The sequence below is a fragment of the Amblyomma mixtum genome, chromosome 3 (genome assembly GCF_055824585.1).
Source record: "Amblyomma mixtum isolate Tamu chromosome 3, ASM5582458v1, whole genome shotgun sequence".
Classification (NCBI taxonomy): Eukaryota; Metazoa; Arthropoda; class Arachnida; order Ixodida; family Ixodidae; genus Amblyomma; species Amblyomma mixtum.
The window spans coordinates 206,202,575-206,209,950 of record NC_143014.1 but is presented as its reverse complement, the minus strand read 5'-3'; the positions used below and the strand labels follow the sequence as shown (position 1 = coordinate 206,209,950).

Below are 7,376 nucleotides of genomic sequence, written 5' to 3'. Positions count from 1 at the left end.
TCGCTTCAAGGACCTTCACACTTATCAGTCCGCACGACAGCACGCGTTTTTGGTGACTTTCGCCTGCATTTCACAATTTTTTACTTTGAGAATGGATCTGGAAGGCTGGGAAAGAGATGAGGGCCGGCACCGGGCACTAGCGCCCAGTTTCTGCGGGGGATTCGGACCTCTTGCCCGTTCACAACGTGCTTGTACTCTTTGAAAATATCTTCATGCTAAAAATGACGCTCACATACCTTAGACGTGTGAGAGAGCCATCCGTCCTTGCGATGCAGCATCTGCTCCCACTTTTTAAATTCGCTTTTATCGCAAGGCGGTTTGAAAAAATGATGATCAGTGACATCGTTTCTATTGCCACTTGTGCAGCCGGGCGCAAAGAAGAATGGCATGTGTACCTCTCGCTTCAAGTCACCAAGTACATATATTTCACGACAAACACGTTTTCACAACATTAACAGCACCATCACCCGAAAAACCAGCTGGAAAATATCACTAGCCTGTCGTAACTGCAGCGAGTGAAACTCCCGCAACAGCAGACGATGTAGAAAAGCTCGACTGCAGCGCCACAAGTTCCCGCGACCGCCACTTTAGCCACCTCCCGAGAGGAGCTGCGAAACTGAAACTGAGCTGCGAAACTGAAACTGTCTAAGAACGTTGGCCGCGGCATTCGCAGAAAGTCCGAAGCATCTATGCAGAGCAGCAGTCTTGATGATTGCAATCAGCAATTGCTGTTTCCTTGCTAGGCTGTTGAACATTACTTTTGTTTTCTGCATGTTAATTTTTAACCCCATCGTTCTGCTCTGCCACTTTAACTCATAGATCATGCTTTTTGCAACCCAACTCCAGAGAGCCTTAGCAAGACAATGTCAACAGCGAATCGCAAATTACTCAGGTATTCTCCATTAACTCTTGTCCCCAACTCTTCCCATTTCAGGCCACGGAATACCTACTGTAAACAGGCGGTGAATGGCATCGGCGAGATCGTGTCTCCCTGCCTGACACCTTTTCTTATTGGAATTTTATTGCTGACTTTCTGGAGGACTATTTTAGATGTGCAGTCATAGATATCTTCCATTATTTGCACATAACACCTTGCTACACCCTGATTCTGCAATGCCTGCATGACAGCTGAGGTTTCCACTGAGTTAAATGATTTCTCGTAATCAATGAAGGCGATATATTGGTTATAATTTGCGCATTTATCCATCCATCATTCACTGATAGTGTGAACATGATCTATTGCTGAGTATCTTTTACGAAAGCCTGCGTAATTATTTGGTTGATTGAAGTCTAAGGTTGTACTGACTATTAGCGATTACCATAGTAAATACTTTGTAGGCAACAGACAGTAAGCTTAGCTGACCGTTCTGTAATTCTTCAAGTCCCTGACGTCTCCTTTCTTATGAATTAAGACAATGTTAGCGTTCTTCCAAGCTCCTTGTACTCTCGAGGTCACAAGGAATTGCGTATATAGAGTGGCTAGTTTTTCTAGCTCAATCTCCCCTCCCTCCTTCAACAAATCTGCTGTAACCTGATCCTCACCAGCTGCTTTCCCGCTTTTCATTCCTCCTAAGGCTTTCGTTACTTCCTCTTTCCTTACTGCTACGGTATGTCCCATTGCTGTGCGCTGCGGCTTCTCTCATTAACGTTCTGATTGCATTGGCTACTGCATAGATTTATGTAGAACTCTTCGGCTATTTGAACTATCTTATCCATATTGCTAATGGCATTGCCCTCTTTGTCTCTTAACGCAAACATCATGTACCAAAACATAAAAGGTGTTCAGCTTTAAGCAGCTAATGAAAGATGGAGGTTAAGCACCACACTACATGACTGTTTTGAGTGTTGTCTGAAGGGTTAAGAAATATGATGACTAGTTTGTCAAGGGATTCGAATAAAACTTCTGGTGAGCCCGTTCCAGGAAGGAGTGTATGTAGCTCCTGCTCCAACATATACAAAGCCACTGTGATGCTTCGAGTAGCTGTAGTAGTCACAAAACTTCACTGTTTGGAAATACCTGTCGCAATGGAGAAGCTGGAGATGCGTGACTTTGAGTTAGCAGTTCCGGCTGGGCGCCGTGCTGAGCAGCAACAGCTGTGCCATCTCCGGGCTGCAGTGGAAGGGGTGTCCGCTGTAATGAATAATGAGGTGCATCACACGCTAGCAGTTTCCACAGAAACTTCGCAAAATAAAACGTGATTCCCCTAAACATTTGACCAAGCTTTGTACCTGTGTTTTGTCTTTTTTCGTTGTCTCATGCTTCCCTTTTTTTTATGTGTATGACATTTACCATATTTACTCACATAATTTGCTCCCGCGCTTAAATTGTGCACCCCAAACTTTTAATCGGATGAAAAAAAAACTACTCGCACATTTTGTGCACTATGCTGAGCCAGACCACCAGCATGTACGCGGGCACGAACTATGCGCCATTTACCCGACTTGCTCGCGCTGGCGGTCGCTATCCGGTACGAACAGTTGCGCGCGACCGAATCCAAAACTCTACCGTACTGTTTGCTATATGGTTTGCCGCTAGTCAGCCGGGCCACACCCGAGGGCCCCGTTTTATTGCCCGTTATCTCCTCTGCCTCCCACTGCTGACATTGCGATTGAATCTTTGCGCGTTTATTGCTTTGAGCTAAGCACGGGCCATCATGCCACCCCGCGGGGGGCTATATAGCGTGGGCGGAGCGGACGAGTCAACTTTTTTGTTTGCCAGCGCGGGGTGCCAAAAGGGGGGGTCCACGTACAGGGTGTAAAATACCGTGCATATCGCGCGTTACGACCTTTGTACAGAGTTTTTTAGGACGTGTTCGGTTAACATGCTTTCACGTAAATTGCGCCCCCTCTTTTTGAAGTGCTAATTAAAGAAAAAACGTGCTCAAATTACGCGAGCAAACACGTACGCTGCTCTATGCCTCATGAAATTTCATGGTGATTTCTTTTGTAAATGAAGTATAGTTTTAAGGAATCACAGTGATCTCCTAGTAATAAAACAGTGACACTTCCCTGGTGCTATGGCCAAGATAGCAACAAAAAATGCACCGCCAATTATATATTACTGCTAGGTGCAAACATTTGCACACTACAAGTAATAATCAAATGGAAATGATGTCCCAAAGAAACTGTGGTGTGCTCGATGCTATAGGTGACAAGGATTTCTTTTTTTTTTATTTTCTTCTAATGAAGGGAGTGCGTAAGCTAGAATAAATAAATAAATGATCATGTACAGTAAGCAGAATTTCATCAGAGCCATTTCGGTAATTATAACCCGCAGTCAGTTTAGGAATAATGACCCAATTGCTTTTTACCAGTGCAGGAATACTGTAGCCGCACTACTCATAACGTCTAGCTAGAGCCATTTATTAGCAAATCATTCTAATTCTTGCACGAACACCTTAAATGTCATATTGAAAGCATACATGCAGTCCAGCTATAAAGCACCTTCTCAAGAGCATTCCTTTCACTCTCTTGAGAATTCAACGAAGGTGGTTTCTCACCTGAAAGGGGACGGCCTCAGCACGAATGTGAACTACGAGCGGCGGCATCCGATCGAAGTGCTCGGGCAGAAAATGTTTTGAACACACACAGGTCCATTTCGCTGGTTCCCAGTCGCTTTGGCCTGGTCTAACGGCCTCAGTCTACCGCTTCCTTCGCTGTGGATCTTTGGGAAACCTGTTTGAAAACAATACTATTCACTGCACTCGGACAAAGAGCCACGAATAAGGCTGGGGTGGTATGAACACCACGTTCACGCCATGTCATGCGTTATGTTCTGCGAGCATGCATTCCACTCATTATGCGGTCAATTAAATACGAAAACAAAATGCAGTATACTTACGTGTGGAAAGTGACGCCCGGTTCCTGTCCTGGCGTGTGCGACCGACACCAAGGAACGCAGCAGCTGGGCATTGCAGCGCCTTCGTTCTCGATTGGAGCAGAAGTTTCACTTTCCGTTGTGCCTGTCAGCTGCCGACGGCCAGGCGCGGTGCGAGATCGTCTGCTCGCGCCACTCGTGTTGATCTTCGCGGCACTAGTATGCCATTGGCTGAGACAACGGCCAAATGTCATGGCGGAGCCCTCGCTTCCGGCTTCAAAAAATGTGACGTAATAGCCTCTCCTCTTTTCCTTCTCTTCTCCATGGAAGAGGCCCTCGCTATCCAAGCCGCATCATCATGACAGTGCCGACGGCTCATAAAGCGACAGACGACAGTGACACGCTGGTTTATGGCTACAACAGCCTAGGGGGAAAAAGCCATTTGCGACTCGGCGCTTGTTTTGTGTGTGTACAGAGGGCAAAACACATGCCTAGAACAACCAAACTCTGTGTTCCGGAGCTCCCAAAGCCGCTGCAACCAAGAAGGCAAAAAATGACGATGAAATTCTGTGAGTTTAACAGCACATGTTTACATCCAGGCCATTTTTAACCACATCTTATCGCTAGGTATCGCGTGATACGCCCGAAACACGCTCAGAACGTGTTCTAGACATGCGTTTTGCCCTCTGTACATGTTCTGCGTGTTCCTTCATTTTTAGTGTATTCTTCCCGCGCTGTTTCAACCACGAATAAATACAAACTCATCTAGACCGTTTCCTTATAAGTCTACCCGTTGCGTCTACATGCCCCTATGCATGACGGTCATAACTGGTGGGGACTGATATGCGTGGGCTGCGGTGTGCTCAGCGAAGCGTGCAGTGCCAAGAAAGCCACGCCGCATCCGATAGTATCCCGCAGCAAAGCGATACGCGAAGCAGTTTGAAGCGTACCGTATCTCTTTACTGTACGCTGCGCGAGCGATATGTCAACTGCGTGCAAGTTTTCACCGATATGGACATCGACCGACCAGTGCTGCTGTCTCGATCGAGTACTGTTGTGCAAGCGTAAGGACACATAGCCGGGGGTTTAGGAGGCGCAGCGTTAGGTTTAAAACATTTGCACTTAAGTGTGGTGAAATGTAAGGCCATTCCACGGTAAGATTAAGTGTACCTCGAAACTCACCATTTACTAAGACGCCCCGGAGTCGACCTGCGACCACCTCACCGAGTTGCACCATTTCTTTCTTGCATTCAGCTGATTAAACGCATTAGTGAAGTCCAAAATTTGTAGTTTATTGGACAATCAAAATATGAGCCTTAAAAAGGTTTGATAAAGCATAACACTTATTACAAAACATAGCTTGCTGCCTCAAGCAAGCAAAACCTTAACAGAAGTGATAATACTCGTGTATGGAAGGAGAACACACACAAAAAGGATTCAACAAAAAGACAACAAAGAAGAAGAAATGCACAACTGAATTAGATTACTTTGCAGCCACGAACTATTCGAACAGAGAGAGCAAAAACATATAGGAAAGCAGTAAATAGGGGCTTTGAGACAGAAAAATATTTGTGGACCGATCTTGCCAAATTGTGTAAAAGCTTTAATTTCTCGGTAGTTGTTTCTGCATCACAAAGTTGACAAAATGTTATAGAAAGCAATGTAAATGCAAAGTAATTGGAGCATTGCGTGCAAGTGACTTGAAAAATTGGTAACAGTTGTCGCAGCTAGTGGAAAAAAGAACTATTTTCCTCCATTCTGCTTCATGTAATCCTTTCTGTAATATATGTAAAGAAAGAGAGTACCATGATGACACTATTTCTATCGTTGCATTGTTGTTTTCGACTCATATCTGCCTAGCCTGCAACAGTATAGAAATAGCATAGTTTTCTGTCCAATTTTCTGTTCTGTTTGGGTTGTGCTATGTGGTACTTGAGTGCACATGCTGTTTTAATATTTGTCAAAACCACAAGCCAACCAACATAGCCAGCACATAAGACGGGCATTTCAGCTGTGCACAACTAAGGCATGATGACAGCTAAAGAATGATTAAAATAGTGTACAAATTGCAGCTAGTAGAATAATAAGATTTTTCTCTGTACGCATCAATGTACCCAGTGCATGTGGAAAATTGTTTTCATCATTTAAGAACATGAATTTGTTGCAGGTTGCAAAACTTATGTGCTAGTGCTTACTCTGTGGCTGCGCGCAATGGGATGATCACCCCCTTTTGACACTTTTACTTTGAAAGGCCAAAATCACCTGCAATTGTGTTCAATATCTCGAACTAAAATTGTAAGTATGGTACACTAATTACTCTCTTGAATATTCCATCTTCTATAGTATGAAAAACATGCCCTCCATATTTTTACAAAATACGATACTTCAGTCGCCCTGTACCCTACATGACAGTAGTGCAGGCACGCTCTAAAGAAAGCTCTGGGAGACGGCCAACTGCAGCCCCTATTCTTGAACATCAGTGTCCAATAGTACATGTCCATCTGTGAAGCTACAGCATATAAATTCACGAACAAGAACTAGCATTTGCATTGTGGACTTGTACTGTTGATGTTACTTGAACGACTTTTTTGAAAATGTGCGTACTGTTCATTTACCACGAAAGATGAAAATCTGATTTTAGGAAACAGGTAATTTCTGGTTGATTCAGTAGCAATCAAGCTAAACCTAAGCCCTGATTACGCTTGAAAAAACTGACAGTGACTGCCATCAAGCGTGAGCCTGCATCGTTGGTGTACATGACGCATTCACATTACACAGCTATTCTTTTCAATACTCAGTATGACAGGTTGTAATGTACTCTAAATTGTAAGCCCTGTGAATAGAATTTTGTCGTGACAAAGTCACACATGAAAGTCTGTTACATGTAAGATTCTTATTCAGCCCATATTCCAGCAGCAACCTGCAGTGTCAGCATGAAGCATGGGACCCCTATGGGCTGGTTGCATTCATACTCTACGGTAAATTGAGACCACATGTGCTGACGAAAACCAAGTATGATGTTTGAATTCTCACTGTTGGATCAGTCACTGCCCTTTGAACTGAGTTATTTTTTTTAAACATCTGCCGGACCTGAGCAGCGTGCAGGCTCTCGGTTGCCTGCTTGCCAACACGAAACAAGCCCATGTTGATGTAATTTTCTGCAACACCTCTGACAAGGTGTTTATAATGAGCGTCGAGTGGAGAGTTGTCGTATATGTGCTCATGAAGTTCATTGAAGGGCTCTCTAAAGTGGAATGCGTAAAGAACCTCACGGAGAAGATAAGTGAGTACACTTACCACATAGCACTAAAAAGACACGGACACAAGGGAGACACACAGGACGGGCGCCCGTTGTGTCTTTTGTTCGTGTCTTCGTGTGTTCGTGTCTTTTTAGCGTTATGTGGCAAGTGAACCATCACCAACTCGCCCAAGCTTCCACTCTATCAGTGAGTAGTGTTCTTGATGCCAATTTTTTCAGGCGCACTACCGTCCTGATCACCCCCTCCGATTTTTTATAGATCTTCAGTACACTTTCTGGTGGATATTTCAGCCCTCCTCT

At 44.5% G+C, this 7,376-nt stretch overlaps 1 pseudogene; it reads right to left on the bottom strand.

Annotated features, from left to right (window-relative positions):
- Positions 1–1,990: 1,990 nt before the first annotated feature.
- On the bottom strand, positions 1,991–4,149 carry LOC149353415 (uncharacterized; annotated as a pseudogene).
- Positions 4,150–7,376: the final 3,227 nt, after the last annotated feature.